Source organism: Hyla sarda, chromosome 5 (genome assembly GCF_029499605.1).
Source record: "Hyla sarda isolate aHylSar1 chromosome 5, aHylSar1.hap1, whole genome shotgun sequence".
Lineage (NCBI taxonomy): Eukaryota > Metazoa > Chordata > Amphibia > Anura > Hylidae > Hyla > Hyla sarda.
In genome coordinates this window covers 236,133,495-236,151,045 of record NC_079193.1, presented here as the reverse complement: position 1 = coordinate 236,151,045, position 17,551 = coordinate 236,133,495, and the positions used below count along the sequence as shown (strand labels likewise).

General features: G+C 43.1%; 1 protein-coding gene across 2 annotated transcripts in view; it reads right to left on the bottom strand.

Annotated features, from left to right (window-relative positions):
• PARD6G (par-6 family cell polarity regulator gamma) overlaps positions 1–16,973 on the bottom strand; it is a 115,764-nt gene extending 98,791 nt beyond the window's left edge. Inside the window, exon 1 of one of the 2 annotated variants that reach the window (XM_056518506.1) lies at positions 16,838–16,973. The gene's annotated coding sequence lies outside the window, so the exon portion shown is untranslated. Of the gene's footprint in view, positions 1–5,378; positions 5,498–16,837 lie in introns of those variants that run through there. The other variant, XM_056518505.1, reaches the window with a different exon arrangement.
• Between the last annotated feature and the right edge of the window lie 578 nt (positions 16,974–17,551).

Below are 17,551 nucleotides of genomic sequence, written 5' to 3'. Positions count from 1 at the left end.
CTAAGGAACCACCAGAATGTTTTTACTTTCCTATCTCAATTCCTCATTTGATTTGCTTTATATTGCTTTTTACTCCTTGGTTATTCCAAAGCACTTTTAAAATAATTTGCATATAGAATATTGGTTTACAGTTCAGTTATTCATTAGATCACTTGTATATTGGTTTTGTTATTTTATGATCCAACAATTTAATACATTTACATAGGAAATGTTTGATATCTTACTTATCACTGAACAAGCTCCGTCACATTAAAATAGCTTTGTAATCCACTTAACACTGTAGATCATTCTCCTTTTATTTTTAAAATTTACTGCTTTCCGTTATACTTTTCCCCAGCGCCCGGTAAGATGGTGGCTATCACTGATAGCCAGCCATCTTACCATTTGACCATCTGGGCAAAATTACAAATCTCAGCATGCCCACTCTGTCGAGGCATGCTGGGAGTTGTAGTTCTGTAACATCTGGAAGACCACAGATTGGAGACCATTATACAGTGGTCTACAAACTGTGGACCTCCAGCTGTTGCAAAACTACAACTCCCAGCATGCCCAGACTGCCCAAGCATGCTGGGAGTTGTAGTTTGTCAACATCTGACCCTTCAGATATTGCCGAAATACAACTTCCAGCATGCCTGGCCATGCTGGGAATTATAGTTTTGCAACAGCTGGAGGCACACTAGTTGGGAAACATTGTTCGTTTCCTAACTCTTTTTCCCAACCCGTGTGCCTCCAGCTGTGCCTCCAAACTATAACGCCCAGCATGCACTGACAGACCATTCATGCTGGGAATTGAAGTTGTGCAACAGCTGGAGGCACACTGGTTTGGAAACACTAAGTTAAGTAAAAAACTTTCAAGTGTTTTGCAACCAGTGTGCCTTCAGCTGTTGCATAACTACAACCCTCAGCATGCACGGACTGCCAAAGGGCATGCTGGGAGTTGTAGCAGTATGCCTCCAGCTGTTGCATAACTACATGTTCCAGCATGTCCTTCTGCTGTCACTGCATGCTGAGATTTGAAGTTTTTGCAACAGCTAAAGGCACACTGGTTGCGAAACACTGAGTCTGTTTCCGTGTTTCGCAACCAGTGTGCCTCCAGCTGTTGCAAAACTACAACTCCCAGCATGCACGGACAGCCAAAGGGCATGCTCGGAGTTGTAGATTTGCAACAGCTGGATGTTCCCCCCCCCCCCCCCCCCCCAATGTGAATGGACAGTGTACACTCACATGGGCGGAGGTTTACAGGGAGTGCTGCAAGATTGAGATGCAGCAAACTCGCTGTCAACCCCCGCCCGTGTGACTGTACCCTAAAAACACTACACTACACTACACTTAAATAAAATAAGTAAAAAACACTTTATATACACATACCGCTACACAGCCCCCCTCCCCTCCCCAATAAATATGAACAACGTCTGGTACGGCACTGTTTCCAAAATGGACCCTCCAGCTGTTGCAAAACAACAACTCCCAGTATTGCCGGACAGACATTGACTGTCCAGGCATGTTGGGAGTTTTGCCACAGCTGGAGGCACCCTGTTTGGGAAACACTGGCATAGAATACCCCTATGTCCACCCCTATGCAAAACCCTAATTTAGGCCTCAAATGCGCATGGCGCTCTCTTACTTCGGAGCCCTGTCGTATTTCAAGGCAACATTTTAGGGTCACATATGGGGTATCGCCGTACTCAGGAGAAATTGCCTTACAGATTTTGGGGGACTTTTTCTCCTTTTACCCATTATGAAAAGGAACAGTTGGAGTCTACATCAGTATGTTAGTGTATAAAAATAAAATTATTTACACTGACATGCAGGTATTGCCGCATACTTTACAGAGGTAAATGGGAAAAAAGATCCCCATTTTTTGGGACACAATTTAGCCAGAGTACGGAGATAACACATATGTGGGGGCAAAGTGCTCTGCGGGCGCACAACAAGGCCCATAAGGTAGAGTGCACCATGTACATTTGAGGTGATTTGCACAGGGGTGTCACAGATGTTAAATGAAGAATAAGGACATTGGTATAATTGATGTGTTATAATTGGGTGCAAAAAGTGGTATTATTGTGAGATTAAAACTCTACATAATGAAGAAAAAAAATTCTAAAACTAATAACGAGGACACACTTACTGTTTAGGTGCAGATACACTGCAGACAAAGCTCCTACTAAATAGAGCTGCGGTGTAAATTTATGCTCTGAGGAGAATTCTAAATTTAAACGCAATTCAAGAAAGTAGCTGCGCAAGAATGATAAATTTAACGCAGCTGCACCAAATTTAGACAACAGGCAGAGGGGGTAAAAAACTTCTATTATACACTGGAAATGATACATGTCCCCCATTGATCTTTATCATTGATCACTGGTTTCTCATAGGAAACCACTGATCGATGATTCTGCCGCTTGACTGCTCATGCCTGGATCTCAGGCACTGAGCAGTCATTCGGGGATCGGACAGCGAGGAGGCAGGTAGGGACCCTCCTGCTGTCCTGTAAGCTGTTCGGGATGCCGCGATTTTGCCGCGGCTATCCCGCACAGCTCCCTGAGCTAACCGGCATGCTTTCACTTTCACTTTAGACGCGGCGTTCAACTTTGAACGCTGCGTCTAAAGGGTTAATAGCGCGCGGCACCGCGATCAATTGCCGTTGTTAGAGGCCGGGCTTGACCCGCTATGACGCGTGGCAACGCCGTGGCCACGCGTTATAGATCGGGAGCGGACACATGACGTACCGGTACGTCATGTGTCCTTAACCCCTTAAGGACCAAGGACGTACAGGTACGTCCTTGGTCCTGCTCCCGTGATATAACGCGGGGTTACATAGTAACCCCACATCATATCACAGCGGGCCCGGCGTCATAGTGAAGCCGGGACCCGCCGCTAATAGCGCGCAGTGCCGATTGGCTAAAAGCGAAACCATGCCGGTTAACTCAGTGGGCTGTTCGGGATAGCCGCGGCGAAATCGCGGCATCCCGAACAGCTTACAGGACAGCAGGAGGGCCCCTACCTGCCTCCTCGCTGTCCGATCGCCGAATGACTGCTCAGTGCCTGAGATCCAGGCATGAGCAGTCAAGCGGCAGAATCGTCGATCACTGGTTTCCTATGAGAAACCAGTGATCAATGATGAAGATCAGTGTGTGCAGTGTTATAGGTCCCTATGGGAGCTATAATACTGCAAAAAAAAAGTTTAAAAAAAAAGTGAACAAACATCATTTAACCCCTCCCCTATTAAAAGTTTGAATCACCCCCCTTTTCCCATAAAAAAAAACACAGTGTAAATAAAAATAAACATATATGGTATCACCGTGTGCGGAAATGTTTGAATTATAAAAATATATCGTTAATTAAACCGCTCGGTCAATGGCGTGCGCGCAAAAAAATTCCAAAGTCCAAAATAGTGCATTTTTGTTCACTTTTTATATAATTTAAAAATGAATAAAAAGCGATCAATAAGTCCTTTCAATGCAAAAATGGTACCGTTAAAAACTTCAGATGATGGTGCAAAAAATTAGCCCTCATACCGCCCCATACACGGAAAAATAAAAAAGTTATAGGGGTCAGAAGATGACAATTTTAAACGTATTAATTTTCCTGCATGTAGTTATGATTTTTTCCAGAAGTCCGACAAAATCAAACCTATATAAGTATGCTATCATTTTAATCGTATGGACCTACAGAATAAAGATAGGTTGTATTTTTTACCGAAAAATGTACTATGTAGAAACGGAAGCCCCCAAAAGTTACAAAACAGCATTTTTTTTTCAATTTTGTCGCACAATGATTTTTTTTTACTTTTCACCGTAGATTTTTGGGCAAAATGACTGACGTCATTACAAAGTAGAATTGGTGGCGCAAAAAATAAGCAATCATATGGATTTTTAGGTGCAAAATTGAAAGAGTTATGATTTTTTAAAGGCAAGGAGCAAAAAACGAAAATGCAAAAACGGAACCCCCCCGGTCCTTAAGGGGTTAAGGAGTTAATGGTTTTAACGCTGTCCTGTTTACACTGCGGAAATTCTGATAGCGGAATCCCGACGCTGAATTTCGTTCCGCTTGGAGAATTAGCATGTTCATTCTTCAAGTGGAATCCGCTAGCAGAAATCAATAGAAGTCAATGGTAAAAAAAAAATTCCGCCCGACATCGTTTTTGCGCAGAATTTGTGCGCAATTTGCGCCCCAATTTGCACGGAAATGGCTGAAAAACCCTTCACTTCTTTCTCCCCCATTTCCGCGCCCAATTCCGTCCAAATTGCGCGCAAATTTTGCACGAAAATAAAATTCTTTTTTCCGTTTGTAAATTTTTGGGCGTGAATTACTCTTGATTTAATCCAAGTGAACTAAGAGTCATTGGGGGATATTTATCAAAGCTGTCTATGTCCCGCATCAATATAGACCAAACTACAAAGGGTTAGGGTAGGTTCACACCACGTTTTTGCAATACAGTTCCTGTATCAGGTTTTTGATTAAAAAAAACGGATTCCTCAAAACCTGACTAAACTGTATTAAAACGTGTGTACAAATTTTTATCTGTATACCATATACGGTTTGAAAAATGATGTCCGGTTGCATCTGTTTTTTAATGAAAAAAACCTATATGTTTTGAACTTTTCACTCCATTATGAATAAAGTTTTACTTGTTTGATTGAAATTCCATGAAAAAAAACTGTGGAAAGTCAAAAACCGTATGGTGAAAATCGGATGGAACTGTACGCACATACGGTTCTGTACGGTTCCCATTGACTCCCATGTTAAAAAAAAAACGTATACGGTTTAATACAGTTTTTCACCCGGACCAAAAACCGTGGTAGGCCAAGGTTTTCTGTCCAAAAAAAAAAAAAAAGTTAAAAACCGTATGGTTTGAAAAACGGAGACAACCGAATACAATATGGTGTATACGGTTTTGAATGGTAAGTCTATGGGCACGGTTTTCTGTGCGATTGCATACGTTTTTTTTAATGAAACCGTATGCCGAAACCATATAACAAAATCGTGGTGTGAACCCACCCTTAGGCTGGTCTATTGTGCGCCTAATTTATCAAAAGGCGCACAGCTCTTGATAAATTCGGATCTATGGTTTAGACTGTAAACCTGCTCCAGCATTGTCTGACATTTCGGCGTACTTTCAGCCGATGCGACTTGTCAATGAAAAGTCGCTTTTGATAAATTCAGCACCAATGCATTTTTCCGTCTAAAATAGACTAGAATGCATCATGTTCTAAAAATCCTCTACAGCAAAAGTCACAAAAAAGTTGCAAATATTTAGACTGTGACTTTCTGTGCGACAAATTTAGACAGGAAAAAACTGTCTAAATCCTTTGATCTCCCCCATTGTATAAGATAGGTCATCTGACCAAGGTATTAATGTGGCACTAAGGCAGTGTTACCCAAACTAGGTGCCTCCAGCTGTTGCAAAACTACAACTTCCAGCATGCCCGGACAGCCTTTGGTATATCTGGCCAGGGTATATAGGGGGAGATTAATCAAAACTTGTCCAGAGGAAAAGTTGCTGAGTTGCCCATAACAACCAATCAGATCACTTCTTTAATTTTTAACAGGTCTTTTCAAAAATGAAAGAAGCAATCTGATTGGTTGCTATGGGAAACTGGACAACTTTTCCTCTGCACAGGTTTTGATAAATCTCCCCCATGGTGTTAATGTGGCACTAAGGTAGTGTTTGTCAACCAGTAAAACTACAACTCCTAGCATGCCCAAACAGCCTTTGGAATATCTAACCATGGTATATTTATAATGTGGCCCTAAGGCAGTGGTTTCCCAACCAGGGTGCCTCCAGCTGTTGCAAAACTACAACTCCCAGCATACCCGGACAACTTTTAGATGTGCCCAGGGACAGATATACCAATGGTTGTACGGGCATGCTGAAGGTTGTAGTTTGGCCCTAAGACAGTTGAAATGTGGCCCTAAGGCAGTGTTTTCCAACCAGGGTTCCTTTAGTTGCAAAACTACAACTCCCAGCCTGCCCGGACAACCTTTGGAAGATGCAACCAGGGTCAGATATACCAAAGGATATCCGGGCGTGCTGGAAGGTGTAGTTTTGCCCTAAGACAGTTGTAATGTGGCCCTAAGGCAGTGTTTCCTAACCCGGGTGCTTCCAGCTGTTGCAAAACTACAACTCCCAGAATGATAAACATTAGTGTAAATGTGGCTCTAAGGTAGTGTTTCTCAAATAGGGTGTCTCCAGCTGTTGCAAAACTACAGCTCCCAGTATGTTCAGGAGTTGTAGTTTTGCAACAGCTGGAGACACCCCAGTTGAGATACGTTGCCCTTAGAGTAACGTCACATCTGTACCACACACATACCAAAACAAGACCAATTTGGCACAATGCTGCATACATTTTTATGGTATAGCATTTTTTCGTGGTATACGATTAGGTTTGTATACTATTGCATACATTTTAAACATAATAAAAACCATATAAAAACTTCAAGGCAATTTAAATGTATATACACATAGGGGGAGATTTATCAAAACCTGTCCAGAGGAAAAGTTGCCCAGTTGCCCAAAGCAACCAATCAGCTTGCTTCTTTCATTTTTAACAAGGCCTCTGCAAAATGAAAGAAGCGATCTGATTGGTTGCTGTGGGCAACTGGGTAACTTTTCCTTTGCACAGGTTTTGATAAATCTCCCCCATAGACCTATGCCACTAATACATTTGTATGGGAAAAAAAAAAACAAATAGCAAATCCGTCAATCACATGGCAGCAACTCAATGCATTTAGGCATGTAGACGTGGTCAAGCAACTTGACCATAACAACTTACTTAAAGGGGTACTCCAGTGGAAATCAACTGATGCCAGAAAGTTAAACAAATTTGAATATTACTTCTATTAAAAATTCTTTATCCTTCCAGTACTTATTAGCGACTGTATACTACAGAGGAAATTCTATTCTTTTGGGATTTATTTTCTGTCACAACCAAAGTGCTCTCTGCTTACACCTCTGTCCATTTTGGTAACTGTCCAGAGCAGCATATATTTGCTATGGGGATTTTCTCCTGCTCTGGACAGTTCCTGACATGGACGGAGGTGTCAGCGGAGAGCACTGTGGTCGGGACAGAAAAGAAATCCAAAAAGAGAAGAATTTCCTCTGTAGTATACAGCTGCTAAAAAGTACTGGAAGGATTAAGATTTTTTAATAGAAGTAATTTACAAATCTGTTTAACATTCTGGCATCAGTTGATTAAAAAAATAAATAAAAAAAAGTTTTCCACCGGAGTACCCCTTTAAGTTCAAACTGAGCATCAAAATGGAAAAAGAAAGGGGATTTAAAGGGGTACTCTGCCAAAAAAAAATCTTATCCCCTATCCAAAGAATAGGGGATAAGATGTCTGATCCGTTCCCCGCGATCTCCGGCGTGGCCCCCTATTCATCCACGCACGGAGCGAACTCTGCTCCGTGCAAGATGTCTGGTGACTACACTACAGCCGCCACGCATTCTCCATTCATGACTATGGAATGAGGCATGACGGCTACGTAGTAGCTGTCACGCCCCCTTCCATAGACATGAGTTGAGGGGGTGTGACGTCACGAACGCGAAATCTCCTAACCTCCGTGCTCCGGACGCTGCCGCTGCAGGCCCGGAGATCGTGGGGGTCCCCAGTGGTGGGACTCCCCTGATCAGACATCTTATCCCCTATCCCTTGGATAGGGGATAAAATGTTTTTCAGCGGAGTACCACTTGAAGTGACAACAATTTCTAGGGTTTACAGATAATGGTCTGAAAAAGTGAAGATATCTAGTGAGAGGCAGTTGTGTTGGGAAAAATGCCCTGTTAATGTCAGAGGAAAATGGGCAGACTGGTTTGAGATGTCAAAAAGGAAACAGTAACTAAAACAACCATTCGTCAAACCTTGAAGCAGATGGGCTACAGCAGCAGACGATGACACCAGGTGCCACTCCTGTCAACTAAGAACAAGAATCTGAGGCTACAATGATCAGATCTTGACTCCAGCTGCGACATTCAGATGGCAGGGTCAGAATTTGGTGTAACCATGAAAGCATGGATTCGTCCTGCCTTGAATCAGGCTAATGATGATGTAATGATGTGGGGGACATTTTCTTGGCACACTTTGGACCCCTTAGAGCCAACTGAGCATTGTGTAAATGCAACAGCCTACCTGAGTATTGAGCCTACCTGATCATGACCATTCCTTTTATGATCACAGTTATACACATCTTCTGATGGCTACTTCTAGCAGGATAATGCACCATGTCACATAGATCACATCATCTTATACTGGTTTCTTGAACATGACAATGAGTGAAATATATTGGCCTCCACTGCCAGATCTCATCTAATAGATCACCTTTGAGATGTGGTGGAACGGGAGATTCCCATTATGGATGAGCAGCCGAAAAATCAGCAACAACGGCGTTATGCCATCATGTTCATGTAATGCAAAATCTCTAAGGAATGTTTCCAGCCCCTTGTAGAAAGTATGCCACAAAGAATGAAGACATTGGGCCTCATTTATCAAATAAGTCAGGTTGTGTTTGTCTTGTTGCTTTAATCCCGTCTGTCTTTAATCCCGACTGCTTTCCTTATTTATTATTGTGTCGCACATTCAGTCGCACTCAGGTTTTTGTTTTTGTCGCATGCCGGTTTTGAAGATATATCAGGACCATTGACTGTTTACACTGTATAAAAGCTGAACTGTGGTTTATAACATGGAAACATTAATAATACACATGCAAGTAGATGTTTTGTGGGCTCAGTTGTTTTTATGGTAATATGTCAGTGGGAACTATTTATGCAGTTAGGCAGAATGTACAAGTTCAGGATGTTGGCATTGTGAACATTGAATTAGCCCATGATGTGACTGTCCCCATTCTGTACTGGCTGACAGGTCCAGTAGTGTTTAAATGTTCACAGTTCAATTTCACTAAATTTGATGTTGTTACTCCGGCTGCTACTTTATTATGAAGAATGTTCGCTCACGAGACTGGAACATTTCTTTTCCCTATGAATATAAGTGATCAAGGAATGCACTTGGTAACTACAGGGAACCCGCAAACTTTTGTCAACATTATCATACAACGGATTCATCTATCACAGCATCTCAATTGCAAATGTCGTCTAAACGGACATGTCCCCTTACTAAAAAAAAAAAAAAAACAACAACTACTCATCGGAGTGTTGTTTTGATTTGTGTCATGCAGCTAATCAGAAATTAGGAACAAAAGGCTTCTAAATCATGAGTGTACCAAAATAGCTATTGTGATGAAAGTACAATTGGGGCGGGTTAGTTAAAGGGGTTATCCAGGAAAAAACTTTTTTTTTTATATATCATCTGGCTCCAGAAAGTTAAACAGATTTGTAAATTACTTCTATTAAAAAATCTTAATCCTTTCAGTACTTATGAGCTTCTGAAGTTAAGGTTTTCTTTTCTGTCTAAGTGCTCTTTGATGACACGTTGTAACGCCGAGCGCTCCGGGTCCCGCATCCATCCCGGAGCGCTCACGGCGTCTGCCCTTCTGCAGCGCCCCGGTCTCTCACTCTGACCGGGAACGCTGCTACAGGGCTGCCGGAGGGGATGCGATTCGCATGGCGGCACTAGTCCGCTTGCGGGACGCATCCCGTTCTGATTACCTGCCCCGTCCTCTGTCTCAGCCCCGGCGCGCGCGGTCCCACTCTCTAGGGCGCGCGCGCGCGCTGGGTCTCTCAGATTTAAAGGGCCAGTGCACCATTAATTGGTGCCTGGCCCAATCTGTTCCAAATCAGTGCTAATCACCTTCCATCTGTTTCTTTAGTGTCTAACATATAAAAACCCACTTCCCTTCCTGTCCTTGCCGGATCTTGTTGCCTTGTGCCTAGTGAAAGCGTTTTTGTGTGTGCCTTAACCTGTGTATTCAGACCTTCTGCTGTTGCCCTTGACTACGAACCATTGCCGCCTGCCCTGACTTTCTGCTACATCTGACCTCGCCTCTGTCTAGTCCTTCTGTACCACGCCAGTCTCAGCTATCAGTGAGGTCGAGTCGCTATCGGGGAATACGACCTGGGAGTTGCTGCCGCAGCAAGCCCATCCCGCCTTGTGGCGGGCTCTGGTGAAAACCGGTAACTTCTTAGAATCGGTCCCCCAGTACGGCCCGCGTCATCGCCTCACTGATCCAGAGGATCCACTACCCGCTTACCAGTCCGGATCCTGACACACGTGTCTCGGGAACCGCCCAGTTTAGAACCAAATCTCTATAGCAACCCTCTTCTAAACTGGGCGGTTCCCGAGACACATGTCATCAGAGAGCACTTAGACAGAAAAGAACAACCTTAACTTCAGAAGCTCATAAGTACTGAAAGGATTAAGATTTTTTGATAGAACGAATTTTCAAATCTGTTTAACTTTCTGGAGCCAGTTGATATATAAAAAAAAGTTTTTTCCTGGATAACCCCTTTAATAAATCAGTTGGAAACAGTTACTATTGTCGGGAAATGCCCCTTTTTCAGCTTCCCTACAATCCGAGTCGGGTTGATCGGTAAAGAGTGTCGCATATTGGCCCAAGGTGTCTTTGACATCGTGTGCCCATTGTAAAAAATGTACAAAAAAAAATGACAAAAGAAGTCGGGTTTGCGATGATAAATCAGCGCCATTGTTTGCCATAAAGAATGAAGGTGTTAGGTAGCCCATAGAGTTTCGAATAATGTAATGTTATATATTATTCAATATGTGCTTCCAATGCTAACATACATTATTTATGTAGATGTATTACATGTGCTTATGGATTGATTTTAGAGTTTACATTAATAGTGTGCAACCTGTGGCCATCTATCATGTTCTGAAAGTTAAGACAGCTTCACCTTATATGACCCACAACCCTCCAGAACTTTGGCCAGCATAGAAATCTGTTCCACTGGTAAGAATAAATATAACATTTCTTTCCTTGTTATTGATATATTTTCAACACTGGGAAGGTTTTCCTATTATCCAGATATCATTTGGTGGATTCCACCTTATCGGCCAGTGGACTGTAGAAAATAGAATTAGTTTATCTGAAAATGTTCCTGTTTATGACAATCAGGTGATATACTATTTTTATTTTTGCAAATAGTTTTTATTAGACATTTTTCAAAATGAAATAAATCACAACAGAGTAAACATATGGGAAGAACACTTCCCATGCAATATAGCAAATAAGAAGAAATAAGTTGTGGTACTGGTAATACTATCCTGGTACTGGAAAAGATTATAGAGATAAATAAAAGGTATGCCCAAAATCATGACAAGAAGTCCTATTAAACCAGGGTTTATTTTGACCGCTGTTTAGCTGCTGACAGGTCGGTTATAAAGCTTAGAGAGTCAACTGAATCCGATTTTTTTGTGCTGAAAGCGCCCCCCTCGGCTTATACTCGAGTGAACTCCGCCTGTCAATCCCTTCATCAGTGGTCTTCAACCTGCGGACCTCCAGATGTTGCAAAACTACAACTCCCAGCAAGCCTGGACAGCCATCGGCTGTCCGGGCATGCTGGGTGTTGTAGTTTTGAAACCTCTGGAGGTCCGCAGGTTGAAGACCACTGCGGCCTTCGCCATCATCCAGCCCCCCCTTTTGTTTTGTACTCACCTCCCCTCGGCGGGATGTTAGGGTGAGCTGGTCCGGGCCATCTATGCTGCAGGGACTGTCCGGTGGGGATGGTTAGTCGTTGCGAGCTGTCCATTTTCACCGGGGGGGGGGGGGGGGGGGGGGGGGGCCTCTTCTCCGCGCTTCGGCCCCGGCCCCGGAGTAGTGACGTTGCCTTGACGACAACGCACAGGGAAGTTCATGCGCAACGTCCCTGTGCGTCGTCATCAAGGCAACGTCACTACTCAGGGGCCGGGGCCGAAGCGCGGAGAAGAGACCCTCCGGTGAAAATCGACAGCCTGAAACGACTAACCATCCCCACCGGATGGTCCCTGCAGAATAGATGGCCCAGACCAGCTCACCCTAACGTCCTGCCGAGGGGAGGTGAGTACAAAACAAAAGGGGGGGGCTGGATGATGATGAAGGCCGCAGTGGTTTTCAACCTGCGGACCTCCAGAGGCTTCAAAACTACAACACCCAGCCATCGGCTGTCCGGGCATGCTGGGAGTTGTAGTTTTGAAACCTCTGGAGGTCCGCAGGTTGAAGACCACTGATGAAGGGATTGACAGGCGGTGATGATGAAGGGGGGGGGGGGGGGGATGATGACGAAGGCCGCAGTGGTCTTCAACCTGCGGATCTCCAGATGTTTCAAAACTACAACTCCCAGCATGCCCGGACAGCCGATTGCTGTCCGGGCATGCTGGGAGTTGTAGTTTTGCAAAATCTGGAGGTCCGCAGGTTGAAGACCACTGAAGGGATTGACAGGCGGTGATGATGAAGGGGGCATGATGACGGGGGTCTGGATGATGACATGGGGGGGATGATGTATTTCCCACCCTAGGCTTATAGTTGAGTCAATAACTTTTCCTGGGTTTTTGGGGTAAAATTATGGGCCTCGCCTTATATTCGGGTCGGCTTATACAGTAACCCCCCCGACATGCGATGGCCCCGACATATGATAAAATCGACATACGATGGCCTCTCAGAGGCCATCGCATGTCGATGTCAGCATCGACATACGATGCTTTTATATGTCGGGGCCATCGCATTAACTGCTATCCGACAGCGCAAAATGCTTAAGCTGCTGTCGGATAGCAGTTTAAGCAACCCGGACAGGTTTGCTTACCTATCCACTTTGCGATCCTCCAGCGTCTTCTGCATCTTCTCCGGGGTCCGGGCCTCGCTTTCCGGCGTCCTTATTACGTCACTACGCACGCCGTGCCGGCGAAGCAGCGTAATAACGTCACCAGAAAGCGAGGCCCGGACCCTGCAGAAGATGCGGAAGAAGCCGGAGGATCGCGAAGAAGACACCGGAGCAGCGGGACAGCATCGGGAGCCCCTGGGACAGCATCGGAAGCGGTGAGGACGCGGTCCGGAGCTGCGGGGACAGGTGAGTATAACATCCTTTACTTTACATTGCATGGATCTCTCAACATATGATGGATTCGACAAACGATGGGTCGTTTGGAACGAATTACCATCGTATGTTGAGGGACCACTGTTCTCCAGTATATACGGTAATGACCACCCTCTTGGCAATCTATGGCAATCTTTGCAGTCTATTGACTGTAAAACAGGTGGTCACCAATGCTCATATCTTAATAGGGGGGTGAACCAAAGTGCTTTTCCCATCCAGTCTACATCCTAATTGTCGTATTGGCCATCAATAGTTGAGGAAAGGGGGTAAAGAATTAAAGGGGTACTGTTTTGAAATCACCTGGGGCCAGAAAGTTAAACAGATTTGTAAATGACTTCTATTTAAAATCTTTCTCCTTCCAGTACTTATCAGCTGCTGTATACTACAGAGAAAGTTGTGTAGTTCTTTCCAGTCTGTTCGCAATGCTCTATGCCGACACCTCTGTCTGTGTCAGGAACTGTCCAGAGCAGGTGCAACTCCCCATAGCAAACCTCTCTTGCTCTGGACAGTTCCTGACACAGACAGAGGTGTCAGCAGACAGCACTATGGTCAGACTGGAAAGAACTACACAACTTCCTTTGGAGTATAAAGCAGCTGATAAGTATTGGAAGGATTAAGATTTTTAAATAGAAGCAATTTACAAATCTGTTTAACTTTCGGGCACCAGTTGATTTCAAAACATTGTTTTCCACTGGAGTACCTCTTTAAGATTGGATAAATCAGTGGAGTGGCAGGTATACGCTCACAGCTGGATTTTCAAAGGACATTGCAGGTTATCTTTAAAGCTAGCATATTAGATTTTTTCCCCTAATAAAATAAACGTGCACAGAGAGACAATCAAACTGTGAGTTTAAATAAGAAATCCAGCCACAATTAACTTATTCCCTATCCACAGGGACCCCCTGCAATCTCCAAAACGGGACCCGGCTGTCAGTGAGGAGCACGTCCTGCAGACGGCATGTGTTCCATTCATTTCTATGGCAGTGCCGATAAAGACTCTCATAGAAATGAATGGAGCGTGTTTTGTCTACCGGTAGACGACACGCACTCCTAGCGGTCGGGCCCCCTGCGATCAGCTACTTATCCTCTATCCTCTGAATACTTATTCAACATTTCTTATTACTTATTCCAAATGATGAAATAAGAATTAGTACACACATGAGATTGTAGCAGGAGACAGTGAAAATTGCATTCAGTATTAATGGGCTTTTTACATTGTAATGTGATGGGTGAGGCTTGGCTGAGACTTGAAATGCACAGATGTCACATCAGGTCACACATTCTTGTGCTGGCACTAGTAGTCGTAGTTGTAGCATGACAAGGAAATAGATTGACTGGATAAATAATTATCTGGCATATTAATATAAGGAGACATTAGTACCACTCCTTCAGTCAATAAAATGCTATATTTCCTAGAACTTTGAGGAATTCTGAATAAGTACCAAATGTGTAACTGCATGTGCCTTGTTTTCCGCAAACATTAATCTTTAAAGCTACTTACAGTTCTTGTAAAGTTTCTAAAATTACAATCATTTTATTAGTTCTATTAAAATATATATATATATTTTTCGAGTAACTTTTATTTTGCAGCTACAACATGTTCCAGGCTCTCCGTGTAGTTGGCCAGAACAAAGAAAGGATTGTTTCCACTCTCTGAACATTATAAACAAAACACAAAAAGAATATTTAACACCAAAGACAGATGCAAAGTTCAGCAGACAACAACCTCTTGAAATAATGGTTATTCCTAGACAAGCCTATGGGGCTGCCCTAAATTCCATTCCATTGTGTCTAATCTTACTGAAAAGAAAATAGTGTCAGGGCCAGAGATAGCATGGGGAAAAACATGACCACATTTTGCTTATCACATATTCCATCACGTTCACAGTTCTAGACAGGGACTTTATGTTAAAGAAAACAGAAGACAAGAGGACAGGGAATGTACCCAAGTGACTTAAGCTTACCCGTGGGTGACAGTCAAGAATGCATGGGACTTGGAATGTTTGTAATACATTTATTTTGCATCCTTGAACAAGAACACTAAAACAAAGACCCTTTCATAAGAGTTGAGTAGTTGTAGTAAGAGCATGGACCTGGAATTCAAGTCTGTTTGTAACATAAACTTAAAGGGGTACTCCCCTGGAAAACATTTTTTTTTTAAATCAACTGGTGCCAGAAAGTTAAACAGATTTGTAAATTACTTCTATTAAAAAAATCTTAATCCTTCTTGTACTTGTTAGCTGTTGTATGCTCTACAGGAAGTTCTTTTCTTTTTGAATTTCCTTTCTGTCTGATCACAGTGCTCTCTGCTGACACCTCTGTCCTTTTTAGGAAATGTCCGGAGCAGGATAGGTTTGCTATGGGGATTTGCTACTACTCTGGAGAGTTCCTAAAATGGACAGAGGTGTCAGCAGAGAGCACTGTGGTCAGACAGAAAGGAAATTCAAAAAGAAAAGAACTTCCCGTGGAGCATACAACAGCTGATAAGTACAGGAAGGATTAAGATTTTTAAATAGAACTAATTTACAAATCTGTTTAACTTTCTGGCACCAGTTAATAAAAATAAATAAATAAATAAATAAAAAAATGTTTTCCAGGGGAGTACCCCTTTAAAGCACATTGTTTAGAATCTTGTTCATAAACCGTTCACTAGATATTAAAATACTGTATATAGGCTCTTGATGGCCTCCAGGGAAGATGTATGTGGCAGTTGCTGGGACCATAATTGTCAGTGCACTATAATCCACTTAAAACCAGTATGTTTAGACTTTATTCTGTACAAGGGTTCATGAACAAGAAAAACATAGACACACTTCACACCACATTGTGGTAACAAACTAGTAGACATCTCACAAGTAATTGACAGTAAATGCCTCTGGATATCCTTCTACTTATAGTATTACTGCTCTGCTAATAGCTTTAAAGGGGTACTCCTTCCCTAGACATCGTATCCCCTATCCGAAGGATAGGGGATAAGATGTCTAATTGTGGGGGTCCTGCAGCTGGGACCCCTGCAATCTCTGTGCAGCATCCAGCGTTCAATTAGAATGCTGGGTGCCAGCGACGGGACGTCACCACCATGCCCCTCGTGAGGTCACACCATGCCCCCTCAATGCAAGTCTATGGGAGGGGGCGTGGTGGTCGTCACGCCCCCTCCCATAGACTTGCAATGAGGGGGCATGGTGTGACATCACGAGGGGCGTGGTCATGACATCACGAACCCCGCTGCCCGCTCCTGTTCCGAACGATGGGGCAGCGGAGTACCCCTTTAAAATACACATGTATGTGAAGGCTATTGTAATGATCCTAGCAACTATGCTATTGCTATTGATAAATGTTTTGTCTATGGTACCAAGAACAGTTGTTTTATTTTACTTTTTTCACTGGTAGACAAAAACTACATGGATGTGGGCGAGACATGTGCTATCGATGAACTCACATAAGGCTGCCTATACCCGATACAACTGTAGCAAGATAACAGCTATGACAGATATTAGGTCTATATTATACAGGTCAATGATAACATAACAAGTAGAGCCTGTTTACATAGAAGGAAGTCAGTGTTGGTGTTGCTTTTTCTCCTCTATTATTTAGTAATACTTGAGATTCCTTTTTGAACTATTTAGTAAGTTTCACGTTGGTGAGAAAGCAACAGAAACAGGGTCAGGATTATTGTGTTGTAACAGAAAGTGTCCATTGTCTCAGGGTCACTAGGTAGCACATAGTGAGCAAAAGTTCTAAATAGTCATTGAGAGAATGAACATTTAGATTCACCATTACCTGATCACCCCATAAATATCAATCTGCACGCAATTAATGGCCAAATAAAAAAATCATCCAAAATATATTCGATCATACCTTGTATAGAAAGAAGCCACGGCACTCGATCCGGATGCAATTAAAAGGCTTTATTCCCGCTGGAGGTACAAGGACACGTCAGGAGGGGGAGAAGAGACAGGATTACGTCCGTTTCACAGATCTCTCTGCTTAGCCTTTAAACCAGAGACAAGCCATGAGTAAGTGTGCATATTTACTGGATAGACCTAGTCTGACCAAAGGCAACTCCCAGATCCATCTCCCATTTGGCAAAAAAAATTATGGCAAACCAAGAGAACTTGATAGATCTGTGAGAGACAACGAGGAATAGCAGAGGAGGATGACACCAAAGCATTAATACCCAGGCACTTCATGGGAACTGAGCATTGAGAGATAATAGAGTATACAAACCATAGTAACTGGTCATATTTAAGCCATGAACGGACTGGTTATTGCCCAGTGTATATATAGCACAGTCAATGATTAACCCCTTAAGGACCCCGCCAATTTTCACCGTAGGATCCGACCATTTTTTTGCACATCTGACCACTGTCACTTTAAGCATTAATAACTCTGGCATGCTTTTCATTTTGATTCCGAGATTGTTTTTTTGTGACATATTCTACTTTATGTTCGTGGTAAAATTTTGTCGATACTTGCATCATTTCCTGGTGAAAAATTCAAAAATTTGATGAAAAAATAGAAAATTTAGCATTTTTATTAACTTTGAAGCTCTCTGCTTATAAGGAAAATGGA